Genomic DNA, 24,394 nt, shown 5'->3' with positions numbered 1-24,394 from the left:
GAAACCGTAGAACCTAAGCCCCTTATTATACAGAGGAGAAATCTGAAACATGGAAAAAGAGAATTTGCCTGATGTCTCAGAAAGACTAAGCAGCATTGGCTCTATGAACAAGAGCTAAAAATCCCAATTCCAATACTACAAAGATGAAATGGTACACAAAACTTTACAATCCAGACAACTGAATCATCTTTCTTTCTCATTACACTTTGGTTGTCATCCAAAAATATACAGCTTGATCACTCACCTTAGTCATCTGAAACACCTGAGCCAAATCCAATTCCCGTGCAGCTGCCACGCAAGGTTATGCCTCTGTCCAGTGGCCTCTGTGTTGCCAAGACTCTGTGGATTTGACAACAGGAATTTAGGTGGAGTTTTGAACAATGGTGTCATGGTTGGAACAGGCATGCAATTCCTAAAATTTATGAGTTGTGATTGTGTGTGATAGTGGTTTAAGTTTGGAGTTTGAATATTGGCTCTTCCACTTTATAGCAGAGTGAATTTGGACCAGATGCTTACAGCCTACCTCATGAGATTAAATGAGATAATATGTGTAAAGCATTGAGTATAGCATCTACATTAAAATAACCACCATTTGTGTAAAATGTATTAATACCGTCTTATCACTCCTGTTTCTAGAATAAGTCTAAGCCAATATTTTTGTAAGTTTGTTTTGTTTTGTTTTGTTTGACATGGAGTCTCACTCTGTTGCCAGGCTGGAGTGCAGTGGTGCAAACTCAGCTCACTGCAACCTCCAACTCTGAGGTTCAAGTGATTCTCCTGCCTCAGCCTCCCGAGTAGCTGGGACTACAGGTGCCTGCCACCAGGCCCAGCTAGTTTTTGTATTTTTAGTAGAGATGGGGTTTCACCATGTTGGCCAGGGTGGTCTCCATCTCTTGACCTCATGATCCGCCTGCCTCGGCCTCCCAAAGTGCTGGGATTACAGGCATGAGCCACCGCAGCTGGCCTATTTTTGTAACTTTGAGAGGCCAATATGCATGGGAGTTTGCCTTCTCTTGCTGCCCTTAGGTCCTCTGCCACCAAAGCATGGGAAGAAAGTTAAGCTGGCTTACTGGAGAATAAGAGACACAAAGTCCTATGTCCCACATTGCCCTGACAACTAAGCAATTGCTAGACTATGTGAGTGGGACCATCCTAAGTCATCCAGCCCCCTGCAGACTCTCCAGCTGTCTGCAAACGCATAAGCAAGTGGGGGAATGATCAGTTGAGATGTCCTAAACCAGAAGAACTGCTCAGCTGACCCAAAGGATTGTCAATTAAATAAACAGTTATTGATTTAACCCATCAGTTTTTGGGGAGGGTTGTTAACCAGCCAAAACTAATGGATGCAGTGTCCTATGTGTTCATGTCCTGAATGAATGAGAGATGATATATGTAAGGAAGAGGCCAAGAACCATCCACCAGCAGGATTCTTCTTTCAGCAGAGAAGATGGTTTTGCATGGAGTTATCCCCACCCTCTCCCTTGGCGCTTCCTTTCTGGGGAAGAGTGAAATTTGTGACCCCTGAAAGGAGACTGCTGGCTGGGTGTGGTGGGAGACCGGGATATGACCTGGCCTCATTAACACCATGCACCCTAACTAGCTGGGCCAATCAGTCTGTCTCTGTCCTCCTGGAAACTCTTACCACCCACTGTCTCCCAGACTAGAGCACCCCACCCACCAATCCTCCCTTCGAAACAAAGATGCATGCAAGCACGTAGTGGAGATCCCGGGCCATGACACTTGGCAGAAGCCTGCCTCCAAGACTCTGTTGGGGTTCCAGGAGGCAGAAATGCCAAGTTGGATTCACAGGTGCCAGGAAGGCCTTACTCCTGGGCACAACAGGCTGCCATAAGGTGGCTCCAGGAAGAGAAACTCCACGTAGTCCTTCAGAAACTCATTCTCACCTTTCCAATCCTTTCTATGAAAAAGGTTCTTATTCATGTTACTTTAACCTATTTTCTTTCTTTCTTTTTTTTTGAGATAGAGTCTCGCTCTGTCCCCAGACTGGAGTACAGTGGCACGATCTCAGCTCACTGCAACCTCTGACTCCCTGGTTCAAGTGATTCTCCTGCCTCAGCCTCCTGAGTAGCTGGAATTACAGGCATGCGCCACCACGCCCAGCTAATTTTTGTATTTTTAGTAGAGACAGGGTTTCACCATGTTGGTCAGGATGGTCTCGATCTCCTGACCTCAAGATCTCCCTGCCTTGGCCTCCCAAAGTGCTGGGATTACAGGCATGAGCCACCATGCCTGGCCTACCCATTTTCTTTATCTCAATTCCAGGCCACATCAAGTGCCAATTTTATTAGCATTTAATATATCAAAGACAAGGATGTCTTGTTTGGAAGACACCATTCAAACCCTCCAGTCCTCTTCTTTGTAACAGCATATGAGGGTAAGAAGAGAACAAAAAATTATGTCCTCAGGTAGGTCAGTTTTACATGGTTTTGATTCGCTGTTGCACATTCCATCTATGTCTACCTTTGTTTTTTGAAGACTCCCCAGCTCCTGGGCCCTTAAGAAAACAATATATATCAGGATGGGTTTGGCAACCCTTCCAGAACCACCTTTTCTGCCCTAATATACTTATGCCTCTTTACATTTGTTTTCAGCTCTTTGGTCCTGAACACTCTCCTGCCAATGGCCCTTTGGGCATTATCGACTTCAGCTTTCTAATCTGGTTTTATTCTCTGTTTATCTCTCTGATTTTAGCATTTCCACTTGAGGCAGATGAGAACTCCTGCTCCAAAATCAGTGTCCTAGCCTATTATTAATGTCCTCATTTCTACCATTAGATAATCTTTGCTTTAAGTGAGGAGCCAGAAAACTTTTTCTATAAAGATCCAAATAGTAAATATTTTAGTCTTAACAGGCCACATATAGTCTTCATCGCATGTTCTTTCTTGTTTTCTTTTTTAACATTTAAAATATAAACATCATTCTTTGCTTGAGAATTGTGCATAAGCAGGTGTGGGCTAGGTTTGGCTTGCAGGCTCATGGCTTGTCTTTAAAGCAGAGTCTATTCTTTAAAACACAATTCCTTTAAAGTAAAGCAGAGTCTATTCTTAAAACACAAATATTCCTGGAAATAGTGAATAACCAGCAACTCAGTATGAATTAATTCATTCTCCTTTCTAGTTCCAACTGGATGGAACAAGGTTTTAAAGAAGGGATGGGGGAGATAAGGATTTTTCAGGCCATTCCAATTGTACAGTCAACAGGAAGAATAAAAATCCTGGGAGCTTTGGACAAGGAGGAGGAGAGAAAAAGGGTCTGAGTCACAGTGCTCTACCATGTGTTAATGGCTGTGGCCAGGATGATATTCAAAATATTTAACAGCTGGTAAAGCATGTGCATGACCAAATCAGAAGGACAGCAAGTAGCTTTTGTGCTGGATCAGGGACTGGAGGTTTCTGCTGTACCACACATTAATGCTTTTGTTGCTGGATCTTGGGGCAATCCAGATGCAAGCTGGGTACAGGGCTGGAAAGTGAGTGGTCGTGTTTATTACAAGGCCTAAAATTTCATGTGCTGCCTTGACATGTTTTAGCTTCACAGGACCCAAAAAGGCCTAACTGTGAATTCTCCTGGTCTTGTAACATATACCCCTTCACTCACCTCTCATGTAGACCAGCTGCACACCACGTGGCCTTCAACCTAGTGAGTTTTAGTTCCCTGCAAGCCTACAAAAGTATTCAGACAAACCAACTACTTCCTCCAGTGGGAATCAGGGGGCACCTCACTCTCTTGTTACGGCAGAGTCTGCCTTCCACAGCCTCTGCTTGCTCACTCTATTCCCAAGTGCAATCTCCATGTGGCCCTGCAAGGCATTTGGCATCCTCCTCCTGTGAGCTGTGAGTAAATGTGACTACTAAACTGCTGTTAATCTCATCTGTCCATTGTTGGGTATCATGTTCAGCCATCTCATTCTGTGTAGGGTGGGGAATCTCTCCCTCACAAATGGGGTGAACAAGAAGTGATCAAAATGGGGTGTCACCCTGGATTTTTGAAGCAGTGACTATTTACCAACCAGTAAAGAAGTAGTTCAGTCTTTTAACAATCAGCACATCTGTATTTGAACCAGTATGGTTGTGATGTGATTAGATCATTCATCAGGGTGGATCCCTTCTGAATGGCTTAGTACCACCCCTTTGGTGATAACTGAGTTGTGGCTCAGAGTTCATGCAAGATCTGGTTGTTTAAAAGAGCATGGAACACCTCCCCACTGACTCCACCCCTGCTTTTGCCATGTGATGCACCTGCACCCCCTTCACCTTCCACCATGATTTTAAACTTCTGGGGGCCCTCACCAGAAAAAGATGCTGGCACCATGCTTCCTATACAGCCTGCGGAACCATGAGCCAATTAAATCTCTTTTCTTTATAAATCACCCAGCCTCAGGTATCCCTTTATAGCAATACAAACAGATTAGCACAGAGCCCAGTAATTTATTCCTTATAGAGATGTCTAGAACAGTGCACTTTTAAAGAAATGTGGTAGCCTCCCTAGTTCATTCTGTCCAGGCCACCGCTAAAGCATTGGGATCCATTCAGCATTCCTAACTGAAGAGTGACAGTTTCCAATCCAAGAAATTTAGAGGAGAGGAGTAGCAGGAACTCCAAATCACATCACAACCATACTGGTTCAAAGAGCAAACTTGTCAAGTGCTTGGCTTCTAGCCCCACTCAGGAGTAATTATTTCAGTAAAAACAAATGGAACTTGCAAATAAAAGACACTGATACCATCATCATGATTAGTAACATTTTCAGATGTACTCACATTAACTCTTTGACATTGTTGTCGACTCTGAGGTAGGCAGATGCAATTTTTATTTTTATTAACACACCAGCATCCTGCATTGTGTTACTGTGCCAAGTCACACATCAGAAAGATTCTGACTCCAGGTCTCCCATTAGGTGAATGTCCTCTTTCAATGAGGAAAAGCGTCATCCCTGCTGGATGGACCTCTCTTTTTTAAACCAGCAGTCTGCTCAGTTTTAGTGAAATGCAGGGGTTTATACTGAAAGCAGGTGCTGAATTCCAAGTGAAGGCAGACATTGTCAACAGTGCTCTGACTAAGAGCTGGACAATGTGAAGCCTGTCCCAGGCTTTGGCACTAACCAGCTGTGGACACGTCATGCTTCTCACTGTAAAATGAAGAGTCTGCAAAGGATGACGTCTGAGGTGCCTTCCAGCCCTGCCATCCCGAGGTTATGATGGTGTGATGGGGTCAGGGCTGGTCCTGACTTCCCTTCCCAGTCAGCTGGTGAACGGGATGTGAGCTCACAGGGAGGAACACACAGGAAGGCTTTGGGTGGAGTGTGCCTTCTAACATACATTAGAATACAGAATAATCTCACATCTTCCCATAAGTTGTAGTGAGTCACCAGGGCGAGCTGTGGAGCATTTTTCTCTGGTGTCTTCCAAACTATAGACTATTTCCCACATTTAAGACCTGTGAAAAAATAAAATAAAATAATTTATGTATACACCATGTGGGAAAAGCTGGGTGAAATAGGCGCTGCCCACCCACCACTTATGGAAATGTATGCTGGAGCCATCTCATTGGAGGGCAATTGTCAACATCCATCAAAAGGACAAGCACATATTCCTCTGACTCCGCAATTCCTCATTACGATGGACTAAATGTTTACATTGCTTCATAACTCATGTGTTAAAATCCTAACCCCCAGGGTGATGGTGTTAGGAGCTAGGGACTCTGGGAGGTGATTGGGGGCTCTGAGCGAGGAGCCCTAGTGATTTGGATTAGTGCCCTTAATAAAAGAGGCCCCAGGGAGAGTGTCACCCCTCCACCACCTGAGGATACAGCAAGAAGGTTTACCAAACCCTGAATATGCTGGTGCATTGATCTTGAACTTCCCAGCCTCTGGAATTCTGAGGAATACATTTCTATTGTTTACAAGCCACTCAGTTTATGATATTTTGTTACATCAGCCCTAATGGATTAAGACACTCATCCTGGAAATTATCTGACATTATACCAACATACAAATTATGTCACTCAAATAAATGACTGGATAAATAAATAAATGGGGGAGAAAAGACAAATCTCTTATGCAAAAAGTTTTCAAATAATTTGTGCAGTTTTTCTTAAGGAGATAGAGCATAAATCCCACTTCTGAAGTGTAGACTGTACCTAGTGCCTTCCTTCCAAAGACTGTGCAAAGAGAGAAAAAAAAGTAACTTCATAGTGAAGAAACCTAGCAAACATCTTCAGTCAGGTGATCAAGGTTAATATCCAGTGGTAAGTCATATTGACAGCATGTACCTTTGATACGAAAAATGGCAGTTTACCTCTGTGTGAACCCATAACCTTAGTCTAACGGTGTGAAAACCTCAGGACAATTCCAGCCAAGGAGCATTCTACAAAATACCTGGCAGCATTCCTCAAATTTGTCAAGGTCATCAAAAACAAGGAAAATCTGATAAACTGTTAGAGCCGAGAGACTCCTAAGGAGACGCAACAACTAAATGAACTGTAGTGTTGCGGAAGTAATCTTGCAACAGGAAAATGACATGAGGTAAATACAAAGAACATCTGAGTAAAGTACAAACTTTCATTAAATATAATGTGTCAATATTGGCTTATTAATTGCAACAAATGCACCTTACTAATGTTAAGCTATTATTATTAGAGGAACGTGTTTGTGTGTGTGTGTGTGTGTGTGTGTGTGTGTGTGTAGGGGGTTAATAGGAACTCTCTATTCTACTTTTGCAATTTTTTAAAAATTTAAAGCTATTCTAAAACAGAAGGTTTATTTAAAACAAAAGCCAGTGTAGAGCAATATGCTTTGCATATTCGCTCTTGTATTTTTTAAAAGGAATAATAAGAGACAGAAAATAAACCTCTCTGGAAAAAATACACAAAACTAGAAAGGAACTGAATACATAAGGCTTTTTACAGTATTCCCTTTTGTATATTCTGAATATTATTCTGTGGGGATATATTATCTATTGTGTAAAAGTTACATGTGAAAATTAATAAAGATCTCAATTAAAAAACCATCCCTTATACTGGCCCAAAGAGACAGGTAATGACCTCAGAGACTCCGTACAGACTCAGGGTTGTGAACCTAACTGTGGTACTCCAATCCAGTGGACTCTCACAGATGAGAGGGTAACTAGGAAGATGTGTCCATATGGCAGGTGCTTTACACAAAAGAAAATCAGCACAGAGAGAAGTTGTCAGAAAAGGTCACAGAGCTTCGGAGCTTTCATGAGATCAAGACATATAGGCCTGAGCATCTGGAGAAGGGAGTTGAGGTACCAGAGGGAAGGAGCAAGGTGAGATTTAAAACAACCAGACTACAGCCAGTGCAGCTGGTCCAGATGGTCCCTGCCTGTTCAAGCTTCCTCAGGCTCCTGTCCCCAGGAAGGGATGTGATGAGAGTGTTAATTGAAAATAAGGACTTGGATGCAGAAAAAGAAAATGCCTCAAACCTTTGCTCAGTCCTTAACCCAGGGGGCTGTGAGAGGCATTAAGGGAGTTTCATGGGCTTCTTTTGTTTATTGTTTGTTTTATATATACAGAAAGATTTCTATTCCTTTTGTATTACTATTCTTTCTGTTGAACTAGTTTTCCATTTTATGTGCTCCAGCCTAAGAAGCCTTAGTTTGGAGAATTCTGCAGACAGTCATATTCCTTTCACTATCCACACCGTATATTTGGGCCCTGATTAATTAAGTACTCAACTACATCTGTGCACTTTCCTGCATTGTTCTCTAGAGAAAGCAAAGTGTGAGTCTGGTGCCCTAGACATAATCAACAAACTCCTTGGGGAAGAAGCGTGTCTTGTACATCTCGTACATCCTGCAGCCAGCTCAGGGGTGGGTTAACAACTATTTCATTATTCTAGATCAACCTCTTCTCGGCTGGTTCCCCAACTTCTGTGTTAATGTTGTATCTCATAGCTGAGCAGAGCACACAATTTATTGTCCCCAAACAGGACATAATTGAAAATGAAAGTGTGATGGTATTAATAATACTGTAGGACATCAGGCATAAACTCGGATTGTCCTAGGACAAACCAGAATGTAAGGTCGAGCCCATGTGTAACATTTACTGTGCCCAGGGGAGGAGTACAAAAGGAGGCCCATCTATCACGTCTAAATATGTAAAAGCTCTACAGGAAGCTAAGGAAGTATTAAATAAATATGTACTGTCCTCCTGCCACAATATGGTGGCTTGTGGTAAGCTGGCTGTAGTCCCAGCCTCCGGCCCCATGATCCTGGGTTACCCCCTCTCTTTTTCCTCCCCAGGCATCTTCTCACGTCATGGAGGGCCTGGCAGGCTCATGTGTAGACAAACTGGCTCACATTCCAAGCTCTGTTTTGGCTCCCCTGAAATAGCTGCTCCATGGCCACCCACTGAGTGGGAGGCAGGGTCCTTCCTTGGGAAAGGAATTTTGGGGTACCATGTACCCAGAATATAGTCTAGAAGGTGGAGCGCCAGCTCTGGATGGACATGACCCTATAATCTGGTAGGTTTCTCATGCTCTGGGGAAGGGCATGACCAGAGGAGGGCCAGAGTGGCACCTCCAGATTGTGGGACCCATCAGAGAACTCCTTTTGCCTGATGTTATGAACTTAGTGGTATCCCCCCAAAATCCTCAAAGGGATTATAATCAAAAATAGGGCCTTTAATGGGGTAATTAAAAAAAGTTAAATGAGGTCATAAGAATGGAGCCCTAATCCCACAGGACTGAAGTCCTTACAGCAAGAGGAAAAGATACCAGAGATTCGTACTCCCTCTCTCTCCTTTTTTTCTCTCTCTACACATGTACAGAGAAAAGACCATGTTAGGACATAGCCAGAGGTGGCTATTTATGAACCAAGGAGAGAGGTCAGCAGAACCTAACCCTGCTGATACCTTGATCCTGGGCTTCCTTCCAGCCTTCAGAACTCTGAGAAAACACATTTCTGTTGTTTAAGGTCCCTTGTGTGTGGTGTTTTGTTATGGCTGCCTAAGGAAATTAATGCAACTGGGAATGAGTATGGTCCTGTGCATAGTCACGTTGATTTTAAATGGGCTCTGAGTGCCTTCCAAGGGTTATGAAACTGAGAGAAAGGGCCCTTGAAAAGGAAGGCATAGATCAAGAAAAGAAGGGTGAGAGGTAAAGAAAAAAGGCCATAGGTTCTGGAGCACAGTACATTGTCAGGAAGACTGGGGCCCATGGAGCCTCCTTCATTCATTCCTGCATTCATTTAACAAGCATGTGCTACATTCCCACTTGTGCCAGGCATTGTGCAGGGCAGTGGAAATGCAGTTTGAAGTATTAGGTTGCTGTTAAAAAAAAATGGCAAGAACCGAAATTATCTTTGCACCGACCTAATAGAAAAGGCCTCTGCTCTGTATGGACCTGCTTTCTAGTGGGATTCACTGGGTGGTGCGGTCAGGACGGCCCAGTAAGTCCTACAGAGGTGGATGAGCAGTGTCCTTTTGGAAAAGCGTGCTGGTCCAGGATCCCTTAACCTCATTCTCCAAATGTTCATCTCAGAGGGTGACCCACGGTCACAGGAGGTCCCTTTGTTGCCTTGGTGATCACCTCTCCCTGGGCACCTGGGGCAATCGGAGGAGGATGGGTGTGATAAGCCCTTCCAACATCTGAGCTCAGCTGGGCCCCAGATGTGTCTCCAGGTAAAAGAGTAGGACTGGGAGGTCACAGAGAGGTGAGCTCAGACAGGCTGTAATTTTTGGCTCTGGGTGTGAAAATGTCGGTCAAGGCAGCAGCACCTCAGAGGGCAGGTGTGGGATTCCTGAAGGTCCTGAGGTGGGCATAGCCAGCTCCCAACCCCCTACCTGTCAGAAAGTCACTGGACTAGACATTTCCTGGACTCGCTGGCTACTTAATCCACCTGGGATCAGTTAGCCTTGATTTCCCACCAGCCTAAGAAGGGTGTTTCAGCACTTTCTTGCTTTATTTCAAAAGGAAACAAAGCAAAAATCGGGCTTTCCTCCTCCTCATCCCCCTCTTCAACTCCTCTCTAAACAGAAGTGGATCTAGTTTCTCAAGCTGAGCTCAGTATCTCACACATGGCATTATTCTGAGTCTGGATTTTTGGTATCATGTGGTTCTCAGGGCCTCCAAATAAAGTCAATCTGATTAGCATTGATCACACAAATAATAAAAAATTAGTACTTGTTTACTTTTTTAGGGAGGAATTCTCTTTATTTTCCCCCATCCCACATCTTTTTAATTGTCAGCTCTTTTAAAAATTATAAAAGTGCCAGTTGGCCATCTATCAGAACATGCCTCTGGGTTTTCATGGAAATTAGAAGTAAAAAATATTTTCAACTGCTGCTTCCAAGTGAGTGAACGGAAGAATAATATGTTCCACTCACACCTCAACCATGAGACCAGCTTTCTGAGGTTCTGGATACTGCTTTGAAATCCTCTTTGAAAATTGTAATCAAGCAAATCTCCCAATTAAAATGATACGGAAAAAAATTCAAAATACTAAAAGAAGAGTCAATCTTATATTTTACAGCCAACTTTGCCTGGAAGGATGAGTGGCAACCTATGATTCTGAATGGTGTGGTCATCACTTGTGTTCATTTTTATTCTGTCCGTCATCTGTCTGTTGTCCTCAATTCTTTGAGTTTATTAAGTAACAATCGCCTTCCAGTCTTAAAAGGATCAGTGTAAAAAGGGCTATGCAAATGAAGGAAATTCTGCTTCTGAAATGGAGGAAAAGATTGGTGTGAGTTAATATATCAACTTACTAGACTGAAAAGGCCTTTTCCACTTTTCTCAGGAGATTTTCACACTCCTGTGCCCATCACTGCACCCCCTATTTATGCCTTCTTCATGGGACCCACAAAGTCTTTCTCCTGCACATTCTTGGAGAGTCTTAGGCCCCAACATTTAGCCTTCAATCTTCAAGTGGCCTCCATCCAAGATCCCCACCCTCATATCTGGTCCCCACCCAGTCCCTGGATCTAAAATTAGCCAATGTCCCTGTGTGCACCAGTCTGGTCTTTCTGGCTCTTCACTCACTCATTGGGTTGGGTTCTTGGCTGGTGATGCAGGAAGTCTTTGGGGCAGAAAAAGTGATCACACCAAACAGGCTTTAGTGCTTCCTCAGATTCCTAAGGAGGCCAGGCATGGCACAAATACCAAGTGACTAGAAATGACTGCTAGCAAGATAATGCCAGAACCAGCTTAGCTGGGGGATTCTGGCCCGGTGTCCCTTTCGAGCCCTTAAACGTTTAACTCCTGAAATTCCTCCCCCTCACAGAGCCCTCATGGAAGAACCAAAGGGAAAAAGAGAGTGTGGGACTCCTGTTCTTTAAATGTGCTTACTCTCAAAATATATGGCATGTATCATTGTTGGTTATCTACCCAGTTGGCAAGACTGACTACGTGCTACAAAGCACCAGGCTGAGCAGGATATAAACAAAAAATAGAAAACCTCATCTCTAATGAACTTTTGCAGAATTTTGCAATCAAAACATCTAGGGGGCAACAATTTATTTTCCCTTTAGTAAAATTTGTAAGTCTAATCTTTTTAAGTTTAATGTTGTATTTATTTTTAATGTTACATCTTTTTTTTCATACCTAGGGTCTCTTAGTGTCTTACTTCAATGCAGTATATCACGAAAACAGCAGTGTCAAAGGTCCTTGCAAAACATGGACTAATACCTAGGTGTTTCAGTTGGTTGTGTGACCTTGGTTACATCATGTAACTTCTCTGGAACTTCATTTCTTTTTGTGTCAAATAAAAATCAGTCTCAACGTTTAAAATTCCTTTCAACTCTAAAGTCCATGATGCTATAATTTTGCAGCAATATGCATTCCTATACATGAACCAGCTGAGGTTTAGGAGTGATAGTCAACTGCTTCTTGCCATCATGGCTGGAAGTCTCAGAAGCCATCAAGGCCCATAGGGCAGGGATAAAGCTTTGGCATGTGCCTTTGAATGGGTGCTCCTTTGGGATATGGCACACAATTCCATGGCTTTTAAGTGGGATGGGGAGTTCACCTTCCATGAAACAAAGAACTTTCTAGGGCCTGGATGCTTAATACAAACTTTAAACTCATAAGAGACCACCATGTTTCAATGAAAGAGGCTAATGGAAAACAGATGCTGGGCCCACATTTGCACAATCCTGGAATGCCCAGCTCCTTCTCAGATCGCCCCTCTGCTCTGTCAGTCATTGAGAAAACCAAAAGGCCTTTCCTGGCCTCCTTTCCACACCCAATCTGCCCACCCCAAAGGAAATCCTGATCAGAGGCCCTGGGCCGTGACCTCCTGGGGAATGTAGTAAATCCCACCCAGCAGGTGATCTTTAAGGAACCTCCAGGCTTTGGTGCCTTGTGACTCCTGGGAAACCTGGGGTCTCTAGGACAGGAGGGTGGTTTCCAGAGAATTTTCCACAGCTCTGTAAGCAACCTTAATGTCCCTCAGCCATCTGCTTCGCCTGGGGTGGAGAAGGTGAGCAGTCCACAGGAGATGCAAGCAAATGGAAGAGGCAGCTGTGACATTGTGTATGTGGTTGGGGAGGAGGAATATGAAGTTTCTGCAAATATTTCAAGAAGGCTCCTAACAGGAGATGGGAGCCTGGAAGTATTTTAAAGGATGGGGAGGAAGGCAGCTTGGTAGCTTTGAGATTCAAGGGGAGGATCTCCACAGGCAAAACCAAACTGATTAGATGCCTAAGTGCTAGAGGTTGTGAACTCTGTACTGCCTCCGTGGGTGGTCTCTCTGTTGTGCAAATTACCCATTGACCCCGAGGAGAAAGCTGTGGGCTGTGCTGCCCAGGTTGCGGCTGCTGTTACTGCTTCCTTTAGTCCAGGGCAGGAGGCGGCCAAAGGCCTCAGCCTCACAAGGAGACCAGACAGAGCTGAAGAGGAAGAGGTGGTGACAGACTCTCAGAGGGCTGTGTCAGGTCCAGCAAGGCAGGCGTGCTGTCCACAAGCCTCCAACCTCCTCCCAAAGACCCTCCAGAACCAGCACTTTTCCCGCCAGATGTTTTGAATCTCCTTCCCCTTCCTAATTGAAGACAGCTTTCCTTTCTGCTTGAGAGGGAACGGGAGGAACATGCTCTGCAGCCCTTTCCCTCCTCTCCTCCCCTCTCCTTCCTCTGGAGTGGGAAAGCTCTTCATTTCCAAGCAAAAGGTGGGGTTACATGGCTCATCCAGCCCCTTCCCAGCAGAAAGCAGTTCTCAGAAAGAACCCAGCCCCTTTTTCCTGGTAGGGGGAATGTGGTCTACATCTCCCCCACTTCACCTCTCTTCCCTACAGGCACTTACCTCAATACAATGGCAGCAAAGCCCCTTTCCACAGAGGAGCTGTATTTCCCAACAATCAGCAGGGAAGAATGCCTCAGTGCCCCAGATCAAACATCTTTCCCTGGAGAGCACTGTGGCCAGTTAGAGAAAGTATTCACGTTCCTCGCCAAACAGTACTGGGACCACCACATTAGGAATAATCATAATTTAACTCCAGTTAGTCCCAAGGGCAACAAATTAGCATCAGAAATCCTTTCAAGACTCACCAATGGATCTGCACTGCATTTGCCAGCCCTGGTGTTTCTGTCAATGGAGTTTGAAATGCTGTAATTCTGGGAATCATGAGGCAAAGTGAAAGACCCTTGCAGAGCACTGTGGAGTCGCACCCTTCCATCTCATCAGTAACCTACATTTTTCAGACCACCCAAGTCTGAGGGTAAAAATAGGATCTCAAGAGCAAACACAAAATTTCTTCAGGAAGATACACTTCTGTTCTATAGAAATGTAAGCTCTCTCTCGAATTTCATTCAAGTACAGTCCTGGGTTTCTGTCTCCCGTGGTGTCTCCTGGGTATCCTCAGAGGGTTTCTCACATGTGCTCTGCAAACTGCTCCTCTGGGCTGCCATGTGACATCTGCTGCATTTATCCCCTCCTGCCCTGGCACATTGGGGGTAATGACTCCCAGCCACTGCCGACACCGTGACTAGTGTCTGCTCAAGGCATTCAATTCCTGCCAGTGTCCACTGTCAACGTTGTTGATGTCAATGATGGGGCATCCTCATCAATTACTACAGAAGATGCTGGCACCAATTCTCCAGATGACCTGCATACTAATATCCCAGGCCTTTTTGTTTTTACTTTGCTCTCTTGCTGGCACCATAACTTTGTAGTGACCAACATCAAAAGTAAATAGAATCTTCCCTCTGCTCTAGAACCAGTGACTCCCTGATGCTAACCTCACTCTGGGTTCCTCATATAACTAAATGCCTGGCAGACTGACACCATCAGTTCTTCACAGATGTCACATCTCTTCTGAATCCTAGCATCCAGAGAGTTCAAATTCAAGCTGAAACTGATTTATAATTGCTATGACCTTGGTGGTTAAGAACTTGGGTTTGAATCCAGCTCCACCACTTATTATCTCTGAAACTTAGTTTCCTTATCTGTAAAATACAGATTTTATGAGGCTGTTTATGTTACAATAATTCCTATGTCACAGAGTTGTGTTAAAGGTAATGCATGCAATTTACTTAACCCCATTTTTAGATTACAGTCAGTAAATGTTGACTATTAAAATTATCACTACTTTATTTTTTTTCTTAAAGAAGAGGGAGCTGAGATCAAGAGGAGTGAGGTGACTTATCCAAGATCACATAGCCAGTGAGTGGCAAAGCCAAGACAACGTATCTCCAGGCATCTGATTCAGACTTCAGCCCTGTTGAATAACAGTGTGTTCCCATTGCCCCACAGGTGAGCTTCCACTTGAATTGTATTTGCTTGGTAGTTTTTTAAAATTTAATATCATTGATGAGTCTCCAGCTGAGAGGACTTAGTGACAAATGTAATTGATTGATGAGTTTTTCCTGCATGCTGCACAGATCAAACCATTCACTGAGACCATGGTATTGCAGTAAAGAAAGAGTTTAATTAACACAAGACTGGCCATAGAGAAGAACTGGAGTTTATCACTCAAGTCAGTCTCCCCAAGAGCTCAGAGGCTAGGCTTTTTATGGAAAATTTGGTGGGCAGGGAGCTAGGGAATGAGTGCTACTGATTGGTTAGGGATGAGATCACAGAAGTGCGAGGAAAACAGTCCTCATGTGCTGAGTCCACCTCTGGGTGGAGGCCATAGGACTGGTTGAGTCATGAGTCTGGGAGGCATCAGTCAGTTGCCAGAATGCAAAAATCTGAAAAACAGCTCAAAAGACCAGCCTTAGGTTCTACAATAGTGATGTTATCCCCAGGAGCAATTGAGGAAGTCACAACTCTGTGACATTTGGCCACATAACTCCTGAGCAGTAAGGAAGTATAGAAATGATGCCTCCATTTGAGCAGGATTCAGGCCCTTTCCATAATCCTAATGTTGTGGCCTTTCATTAGTCTTACAAAGGTGGTTTCAGAACCCGAACAAGGAAGGGATCTGTTTTAGGGATAAAATAGTATCATCTTTGCTTCAAAGTTAAACTATAAACTAAATTCCTCCCATGGTTAGCTTGGCCTATGGCTAGGAATGAGCAAGGGAAGCCAGCCCATGAGGCTAGAAGCAAGATGGAGTTGGCCATGCTAGACTCCCTCTCATAATCTTTGCAAAGGCAGTTTCACAAACACAGCTAAAGAAAAAAAAAAGGCAAGAGATGATGAGAGTCAGACTGCAAGTTTCAGTGAGGCAGTGGGAATTGTCCATTAGTTATTTGATGATGGCCAGTGTCTTCAGCTCCTTGTTTTAAGTAGCAAGTTAAAAGACAAAGCATGGGGGTGATTGTTTCTTTATTTAAAGAGGCCAAACTTAAAACCTACAAAGGGAAAAGGGTTTTGACATGTCCAGATCTTAGAGATGGAACTAGAACCTAGGTCTAATACCCATTTTAATGTGATCCAAATCTAGAATATTTTCCCAAGCTTCCAGAGTTAGCCCTTGAGAAGAGACACATTTTTCCACATCAGTCTCTTACAAGGTGGACTGGAAGAGCAACCCAGGCTTATCACGCTTCAAACCAAACACAGGATGCCACAGGGTAGCCAGGAAGCCTTCACTCTTCAATCCTTCTTACTGTTGAATCTTAAGTGCCAAAGCCTTGAGAGGAAAAACGTTCTTCAGCAGCTGGTTTTACCTTTTAATAAAATAGGTAGTTGATTTTGTGGTGGTAATTTAAGAGAGGCTGGTTAATTCTCTGTATTAGCTAGCTATTGCTGCATAACAAATTTCTCTAAAAATGAGTGGCTTAAAACAACAAACATTTATTATCTAAGTTTCTATGGGTCAGGATTTGAAAGCAGCTCTCAAATTCCAGTTGGGTAGTTCTGGCTTGGAGTTTTTTTTGTTTTTTTTGTTTTTTTTAATTAAAGTCAAGATGTCAGCTGAGACTTCAGTCATCTGAAGGCTTGACTGGGGCTGAGGGGTCTGCTTCCAAGATGGCTTCCTCAGATGGCCATAGGCAGGAGGCTGCTTCCTCAAGACATGGAAGCAAAGAGTCAGAAGACATGCTGCTGTTCCCTGGAGGAGTTACTGAGAGAGAAATCGAGGAGGAAACTGTAATGCCTTTTATGACCTTGTCTCAGAAGCCACTCACTGTCATTTCTGCCACGTTCTAATCTTTAGGAGCAAGTTACTAAGTTCAGTTCACACTTAAAGGAGAATTAAGTTCCACCTCTTGAGAAAAGAAATACCAAAGAATTTGTGAACAACATATTAAAATTATCACCTGCTCTATCAACCTAACCTTTATTCATTTGTTAGAAATTACATCATTAGTGAACCCCAGAGCTAACAAAATAACTTATTTTCATATTCAACCAATTTAAATTTAAATTTAAATTTATGTTAAATGTAAATGTATGTATAGCACTGACCAGGAGTCAGAGGCTCAGGATCTATTTTACACTTTGCTTCTGGCACAGCCTTGGGCATGCCACTTCTCCTTCTGGGCCTCAGTTTCCTCTTCTGTAAAATGAGGTGCCTGCCTTTTCAACAAATGGTCCTGGGAGAACTGGATATCTACACGCAAAAGAATGAAGTTGGACCCTTACCTGCACCATGTACAAAAAATTAACTCAAATGGATCAAAACCTAAATATAAGACCAAAGCTATACAACTCTTAGAAGACAACACAGGGTAAAAGCTTCATGACACTGGATTTGGCAGTGATTTCTTGGATATGACACTAAGGTCACAGGCAACAAAAGAAAAATAGACAAATGGAACTTCATGAAAAAATTTTAAATTATTCATCAAAAGATAATATCAGCAAAGTAAAATGTCAACTAAAAGAATGAGAGAAAATGTTTGCAAGTCATATGTCTGATAAGGGATTAATATCCAGAATATTTAGAGAGCTTCTAAATCTCAACAACAAAAAACATCCTGATTCCAAAGTGGGCAAAGAACCTGAATAGACATATCTTTAAATAAGATATACAAATGGTTAATAAGCACATGGAAAGATGCTCAACAGCACAAGTCATTAGGGAAATGCAAATCAAATCCACCATGAGGTACCACCTTACATTTATTAGAGTGGCTACTATAAAAACAAAACAAAACAAAACCCAGAAAATAATAAGCATTAGCCAGGATGTGGAGAAATTGGAACCCTTGTGCATTGTTGGTGGGAATGTAAAGTTGTAGAGATGCTGTAGAAAACAGTGTGGCAATTCTACAAACAATTAAAGATAGAATTACCATATGATCCAGCATTTCCACTTCTGGATGTATACCAAAAGAACTAAAAATGGGGTCTTGGCCAGGCACCGTGGCTCACACCTGTAATCCCAGCACTATGGGAAGCCAAGGTGGGTGGATCACTTGAGGTCAGCAGTTCGAAAGCAGCCTGGCCAACATGGTGAAACCCCCTCTCTATAAAAAACACAAAATTTAGCCGGGCATGGTGGTACGTGCCTGTAATCCAGCTACTCGGGAGGCTGAGGCAGGAGAATCACTTGAACCCAGGAGGCAAAGGTTGCAGTGAGCCGAGACTGCACCACTGCTCTCCAGCCTGGGTGACACAGCAAGACTCAGTCTCAAAAACAAAATAAAATAAAATATAAAAATAAAAATGAAAGTGGAGTCTTGAAGAGATATTTGCACACCCTTGTTCATAGCAGCATTATTCACAATACCAACCCAAGTGTCCATGGACAGATGAATGGATAAGCAAAATGTGGTGTATACATATAACGGAATATTATTGCCTTAAAAAGGAAGAAAATTCTGACATGTGCTGCAACACGGATGAACCTTGAGGACAGTATGCTCAGAAAAATAAGCCAGTCACAAAAAGAAAAACAAAACAAGATTCCATTTATATAAGGTACTTAGAGTAGTCAAAATCATAGAGATGGAAAGTAAAATGGTGATTGATTGGGGCTGGGATTAGTGGGGAATGGGTAGTTACTGTTTAATGGGTATAGTGTTTCAGCTTTACAAGATGAAAAGGGGTTATAAAGATGGATGGTGGTAATGGTTGCATAACATTGTGAATGTATGTAATGCCACAGAACTGTACACTTAAAAATGATTATGATGGGAAATTTTATGTATATTTTACCACAATAAAAATAATTGGGAAAAAAGCCAACAAAATAAAGGTGCCTGGACTGAAAAATTTTTAATGTCCCTTCTGGCTCTGATATTCTCTCTTCTAACATTATTTATTCAATTTTAGAGTTTATAGTCCATTTCTGACAATCTCTATCTATCTATCTATCTATCTATCTATCTATCATTTATCATCTGTCTATCATCTATCTATCTAATCCATCTATCTATCTATCTATCTCTATATCTATATGCTTAACATGTTTTTGCATGTGTCTCTATGTTTCAAAAGCCTATTTAAATAAATCTTTCATGGCCTTTTAGTCTTTAGAGGGAAGGTGAGGCTGTTTATATTACAGGAACATATTTTATTTGCCCACAGCAGCCAGAGCACAGCATGCTATTACTATAAATGGGGCATGATAGTGTTTTGTTATGAAACGTCTTTTGATGTAGGACAGCTACAGCCCAATGACTTCCAAATATATTTCATCCTACTGTAAAAAATAAAATGACAGATCTTCTCATGGCCACGGGGTCTCTGCACACATTTCCAGGAACTTGAGGCCATTTACTAAATCCAAACAGATAAACATTGTTTTAATGGTGATAGATGTGTCCACTCACCTTTGAACAAGGCATGCCTCCTACTCCTAGCCTCTCATGTCTGAAGCCCAGCATGAAGCAGTCGGTCTGGGTAAAAAAGGAGGAACATACCTGAATATCTTCTTGAGACATAACACCAATCCTCCAAGTTGTTCCACAGACCACCCCGATTATTCCTTACCCCACTATCCCATTTGAAAAAAAACCATTAATCTGGTAGTCTCTTTATTTCCCCTCAAAGGCAGCTCAACTTTAGAACAAAATGCTTAGGGGGAAAAAATACCTTCATTTAAAAACAGCAATACTCTCAGTTTAGGAATTGAAGAAACTGAGATTATTGTTCCAAGTTCTTCCCTAGTCTCTGGGTCTTCCCTTGCAGTCCCTTTGTGCATATACATTTCACACAACTGTTCATGCAGGTCTGGAAGGGGGTCTTGCTGAGGATATTCATGGCAGTGGTGTTTGCAGTAGTAGCAGGAGTTAGAGTCAGGCAGCAAGCAACCCATCTGCAGGAAGTGGACAAGTAAAATGTGGTAAAAATATGCTATGGACACCATGCAATGATTAGAAGCATATCAGTTATCTATTGCTGTGTAACAAATTACTCCAAGTTTAACATCTTAAAATAACAAACATTTATTATATCATGGTCTCTATGGGCTAGGAGCCAGCATGGCGTAGCTGAGTCCTTTGGCTCAGGGTCTCTTACAATGCTGCAATCAAGTGTTGGCAAGAGCTATGGGTCCTCTCAAGTCTCTACTAGACTAGAATAGGATTTGCTTCCAAGCTCACCCACGAGGCTGTTGGCAGGATTCAATTCCTCACTGCTATTGGACTGAGGGCTTCAATTCCTTGCTGGCTGTTGGCTGGAAGCCTCTCTCCAGTCTTTGCTGTTAGGCTTTCTATAAGGTGGCTCTCAAAATTTCAGCTGGCTTCCACCAGAGCGAGCAAGGGAGGGTACAAGAGAAAAAGACAAAGGCTTTTTATAACTTAGTCTCAAAAGTAACATACTGTCACTTTTTGCCACATTCTGTTCACTAAGTGCAGGTCACTAGGTATAGTCCACAATCAAGGTAAGGTGATTGTACAGGGACATGGGTACCAACAGGGCACCATTATTGGGAGCCACCTTAAGAGCTGCCTACCACAAGAAACAACAGGTCAAAGGACCATGCAGCATTAAACACAATACTTTAACAGAAAAAGGCAAGAGTTAGAGTGAAGTCTGCAGCAGAATACAATTTGTTTAAATTAAAATACACAGGAACAATGTTATATGCTTTACAAAAAGATACAAACAAATTCAGAGTATAAAACAATCACATTCTAATGTTTGCCTGCTGGGCATGGAGAGCTGGTGGGGAAATGAGAATAAATAACCACATAAATCCAGAGAAGGGCCTTGTAGATACAGAATTAAATTGTGTACTATAAACTCAAGACCAAGTTCAACTCCTTGCACATGAGGTTCAAAAGAAAGGAAAAGTAAAGTAACAAAACACATACTCTGGGTCTCTCAAACACTCAAGTTCCCATGGAAGGATCTTATCAAGATCGATGTCTGAGGGAGCTCCCCACCCAATGTCACACTGGATTAAAGTCATCTCAAAGTCTCAGAGATTCTTACCAAGTAAAAGTAGCATCCGTGTTAAGTGTGGCATACCTTGGGGTCTGTAAGACAGCTCTAAGAATTCAATGTACATAAGACATATCCACTTGGTGACCAAGTGTCTCAGGACTAAAGGCTTTCCTGAATGTGGGACTTTCAATGCTAAAACTTGGATAATTTGGTCACCTTATCACCTGAGGAGTTTGTCTACAAATGCAAATTGAAGCATCCTCACAAGTGATTCTGATTCAGTTTGCCTGAGCAGGACCAGTAATCTGCAGGCGAAGCAGAGCCAGAAGTCCTTCTAATATAGATGGTCCATGGACCACCCTTCTAGAATTCTCTGTTACAGAAGGACAGTTTTGAAAGCTACTTCTGGTAGCACCAAAGGTGACAGCCACTCTCAAGTCTGTAATCACAAATCTCATGCAGCCAACTGCTGCAGTATCACCATTACCTGTTGATAATCCCAGGGCTCTAGTTCACAGTTCATTGATTCTAGTATTTCTCTTCCACAGAAGGCAGACCTCAAGATCCAGGAGGCAAAGTTCAGGAAGGGGTCAAGACAGGAGTTTGAGAAGCAAGATGTTCCTGACTGGCTGTTAGAAGAAACCACATCCCACGGCTGGATTAGCCTCCAGAAAAGTCTGGTGGAAGTTACCCACCCACACGACAATCTGAAGAATGTGCTTATAAGATTAAAGTGACCTCTAGGTCTTCAGGAAGCAGCTGCGTCAAATGTAATGTCTGTAAAATATTTTTCATATTTAGAAAATATAAAAGGTTACACAAGTACATTAACATGATAAAATAATGATGAGATAATGGCAAGTGTCTCTCAAATCTAGCTAGAGGAGGAGGGGAGTCCTGATGCTGACATCGAGGGGAGGGGATTTTGAGAAGGTGCAGATATATTAGGTAGACATATCACCATTAAAAGGGTGTGTCGAACCATAAAAGTTTGTAAAATATTCTTAGTAACCAATCAATAGTCCTCGCTCTATTTTTATATTCACAGAGTAATCTTTTGATCTCCCATTATTCTTTGTTCTCTAAATACAGATTGAGTAACTTCTATGTGAGAGGTACTGTGAGAAATATTTGTATTATGGTCTTAATTTTTTGTTGGATTTTAGGTTTTATGAAGGTAGACTCTAACTAGCAGAAGACGAATGCAAATAAAGCAGTATTTTCATGGTTTCAAAGAAGTCAGCTGTAGTGATAAGAGCAGTTATGGTTTTAGAGTCCTCCAGAAGCCAACCCGGAGACAAGAATCCAAGTAGTTTTGGGAAACGATCCCAGGAAATACATAAAAGAGAGTGGAGAGTAAGTTAGGGAAGGCAAAGGAGCTGATAGAAGGTATCTGCCAAGCCAATTACCATTGCGGGCAACTGATGTTACAGCCTGCTGGGGAAGTCTGGGAGACAATAAGAGATTCTATGCTGTCCACACTCTAGAATAGGGTTCAGAGTTATTCCTAACAAGGGGTATTCATCCACTGACTCTCCATTGGTCATTGTCTGAGTGTCGCTTCTTGGGAGACTGATTACATCTCAGAAACTTCTGCTCTGCCCTGTATGAGAGCTGAGCATGCTATCTTGACTACATAGAGTCACGAATGTTTTCTATAAACAGGTTGAGAATGTAGAGACAAATACCAAGAGGATGTGGGTGGGCTAGCAACAGCATCTGCCATAATAGCTCGCAGTTGCTGCATGCTTACAGGGTTCCACGGACTAGATTAAATGTATATTATCTCATTTAATATCTGATTAATATTCTTGATTTTCCAGATAAGGAAACAGATGTGAAGTGAAGAGAGACTTGTATATGATCTCACAGTCAGCACATGGTGTGGCTGGGATTTGAACCTTGACAGCTGGGTTTTAGAATCCAAGATTTTAGCCACTATACTCTACTGGCCCCTTGAAGAGTTTGTATCTAGGTGAGGGAATAGAAAGAGATTTCAAGATGTGGGTGTAAAAACCAGCTGTTTCATGAAATATGAACCAGATTTCAGTTTGGGATTCAGCACTGGTATAGAAGTGCAGACATGCAATGAAGTTCAAGATTATAAAGGGTCCATTTTGGCTAAAATATAAATCATAGGTAGTGGAGGATATTGGAGAGGATTCTAAATGCCCAGTTAAGAAGCTCACACACAGTGGGCTTGACTCTAAGGAACTGTTGAGGCTTTTTAAGCAATGACATGATAGAAGATGGGCTTGAATAACATTAAAGAGTGTTAAAAACATAAACCATATTATTATAAAATAACATTCAACAGGAAGCCATGAATTGGTTGGATTGATCAAAAAAGAGGGAGAGATGAAAGAGCATGTGAGAATTCAAGAGTTTCAGGACACTTGTCTCAGAGATCCAGAGTTACTGTGGCATGATAGGACAGCTAAGAAGAGCTGCTTCCAGACCAGGTCATGGGTACAGAGTGCTCAGGAACTCTAGTCCCAGATATCAGGGTCTTTAATGGAATACAACAGAGAAAAGGACCAGAGTGGCTAGCTTGGACTTAGGTATGGCTGGACTTTCTAGTTCTACTTCAGCTTATAGTCCTAAGATTTGCTACTCTAAAGAGAATTTAATCTGTTCGCCCAGCATTGATCAGACTCCAAATGAACTGATGGAATTCCTTTCACTAAAAAAAAAAAAAAAGGCTGGACACCGTGGATCATGCCTGTAATCCCAGCACTTTGGGAGGCCAAGGCAGGTGGATCACAAGGCCAGGAGTTCAAAACCAGCCTGGCCAACATGGTGAAACCCCATCTCTACTGAAGATACAAAAAATTAGTTGGGCGTCATGCTGCATACCTGTAATCCTAGCTACTTGGGAGGCTGAGGCAGGAGAATCACTTGATCCCGGGAGGCAGAGGTTGTAGTTAGCTGAGATCATGCCATTGCACTCCAGTCTGGGTGACAGGGCGAGACTCCATCTCAAAAAAAAAAAAAAGTGAATGATAGTTTGATGACTCAATCAAAGGTGGCTTGACAGATACCTTTTTTTTTTCTTTGAGATGGAATCTCGCTTTGTCACCAGGCTGGAGTGCAGTGGTGTAATCTCAGCTCACTGCAACATCTGACTCCCTGGTTCAAGCGATTCTCCGGCCTCAGCCTCCCGAGTAGCTGGGATTACAGGCACGTCCCACCACGACCAGGTAATTTTTGTATTTTTAGTAGAGATGGAGTTTCACCACATTGGCCAGGATGGTCTTGATCTCCTGACCTTGTGCCTCCCAAAGTGCTGAGATTACAGGCATGAGCCACAACACCCAGCCTCCTTTGCCTTCCCTAACTTACTCTCCACTCTCTTTTATGTAGAGCAATGCATTAGTGACATTCATATTGCTGATGAGCCTGAAATACTTACATTGATGGCTGGTTGGTGTATTGTTTTCCTGGAAAGAGACAGTTCTTTTTCTTCTTTTGCTAGGTGGTTCTTTCTATTCTGGAACCTTAAATGCACACCTAGTCCAAGATTCCATATTTACCTTCTCTCTGGACATTTCATCATAACCCTCAACTATGTCTTTTTACTGATGACATTTCAGTATCTCCAGAATTCATCCTTTCCTTTGAATATAGTTTCCAACTGCTGGATTGATCAAAAAAGAGGGAAAGATGGAAAAGCAGGTAACAGGTATGGCAATAATTCGGG

The 24,394-nt window shown here is 42.6% G+C and overlaps 2 long non-coding RNA genes across 2 annotated transcripts in view; one reads left to right on the top strand and one right to left on the bottom strand.

Moving 5' to 3' along the window:
• LOC129397305 (uncharacterized) overlaps positions 1 to 21,375 on the top strand; it is a 524,961-nt gene extending 503,586 nt beyond the window's left edge. Inside the window, exons 13-14 of the long non-coding RNA XR_008624583.2 lie at positions 14,580 to 14,724; positions 21,243 to 21,375. This is a non-coding gene — a long non-coding RNA (uncharacterized LOC129397305). The remainder of the gene's footprint in view (positions 1 to 14,579; positions 14,725 to 21,242) is intronic.
• Positions 1 to 23,674, bottom strand: part of LOC117979462 (uncharacterized) — a 43,569-nt gene extending 19,895 nt beyond the window's left edge. Inside the window, exons 1-7 of the long non-coding RNA XR_010109543.1 lie at positions 23,551 to 23,674; positions 21,182 to 21,323; positions 19,908 to 20,043; positions 19,399 to 19,621; positions 19,137 to 19,202; positions 4,781 to 5,456; positions 245 to 339 (exon numbers count right to left, since the gene is read on the bottom strand). This is a non-coding gene — a long non-coding RNA (uncharacterized LOC117979462). The remainder of the gene's footprint in view (positions 1 to 244; positions 340 to 4,780; positions 5,457 to 19,136; positions 19,203 to 19,398; positions 19,622 to 19,907; positions 20,044 to 21,181; positions 21,324 to 23,550) is intronic.
• Between the last annotated feature and the right edge of the window lie 720 nt (positions 23,675 to 24,394).

Source organism: Pan paniscus, chromosome 13 (genome assembly GCF_029289425.2).
Source record: "Pan paniscus chromosome 13, NHGRI_mPanPan1-v2.0_pri, whole genome shotgun sequence".
Classification (NCBI taxonomy): Eukaryota; Metazoa; Chordata; class Mammalia; order Primates; family Hominidae; genus Pan; species Pan paniscus.
The sequence above is the reverse complement of the archived record's forward strand: the minus strand, read 5'-3'. Positions and strand labels throughout refer to the sequence as shown.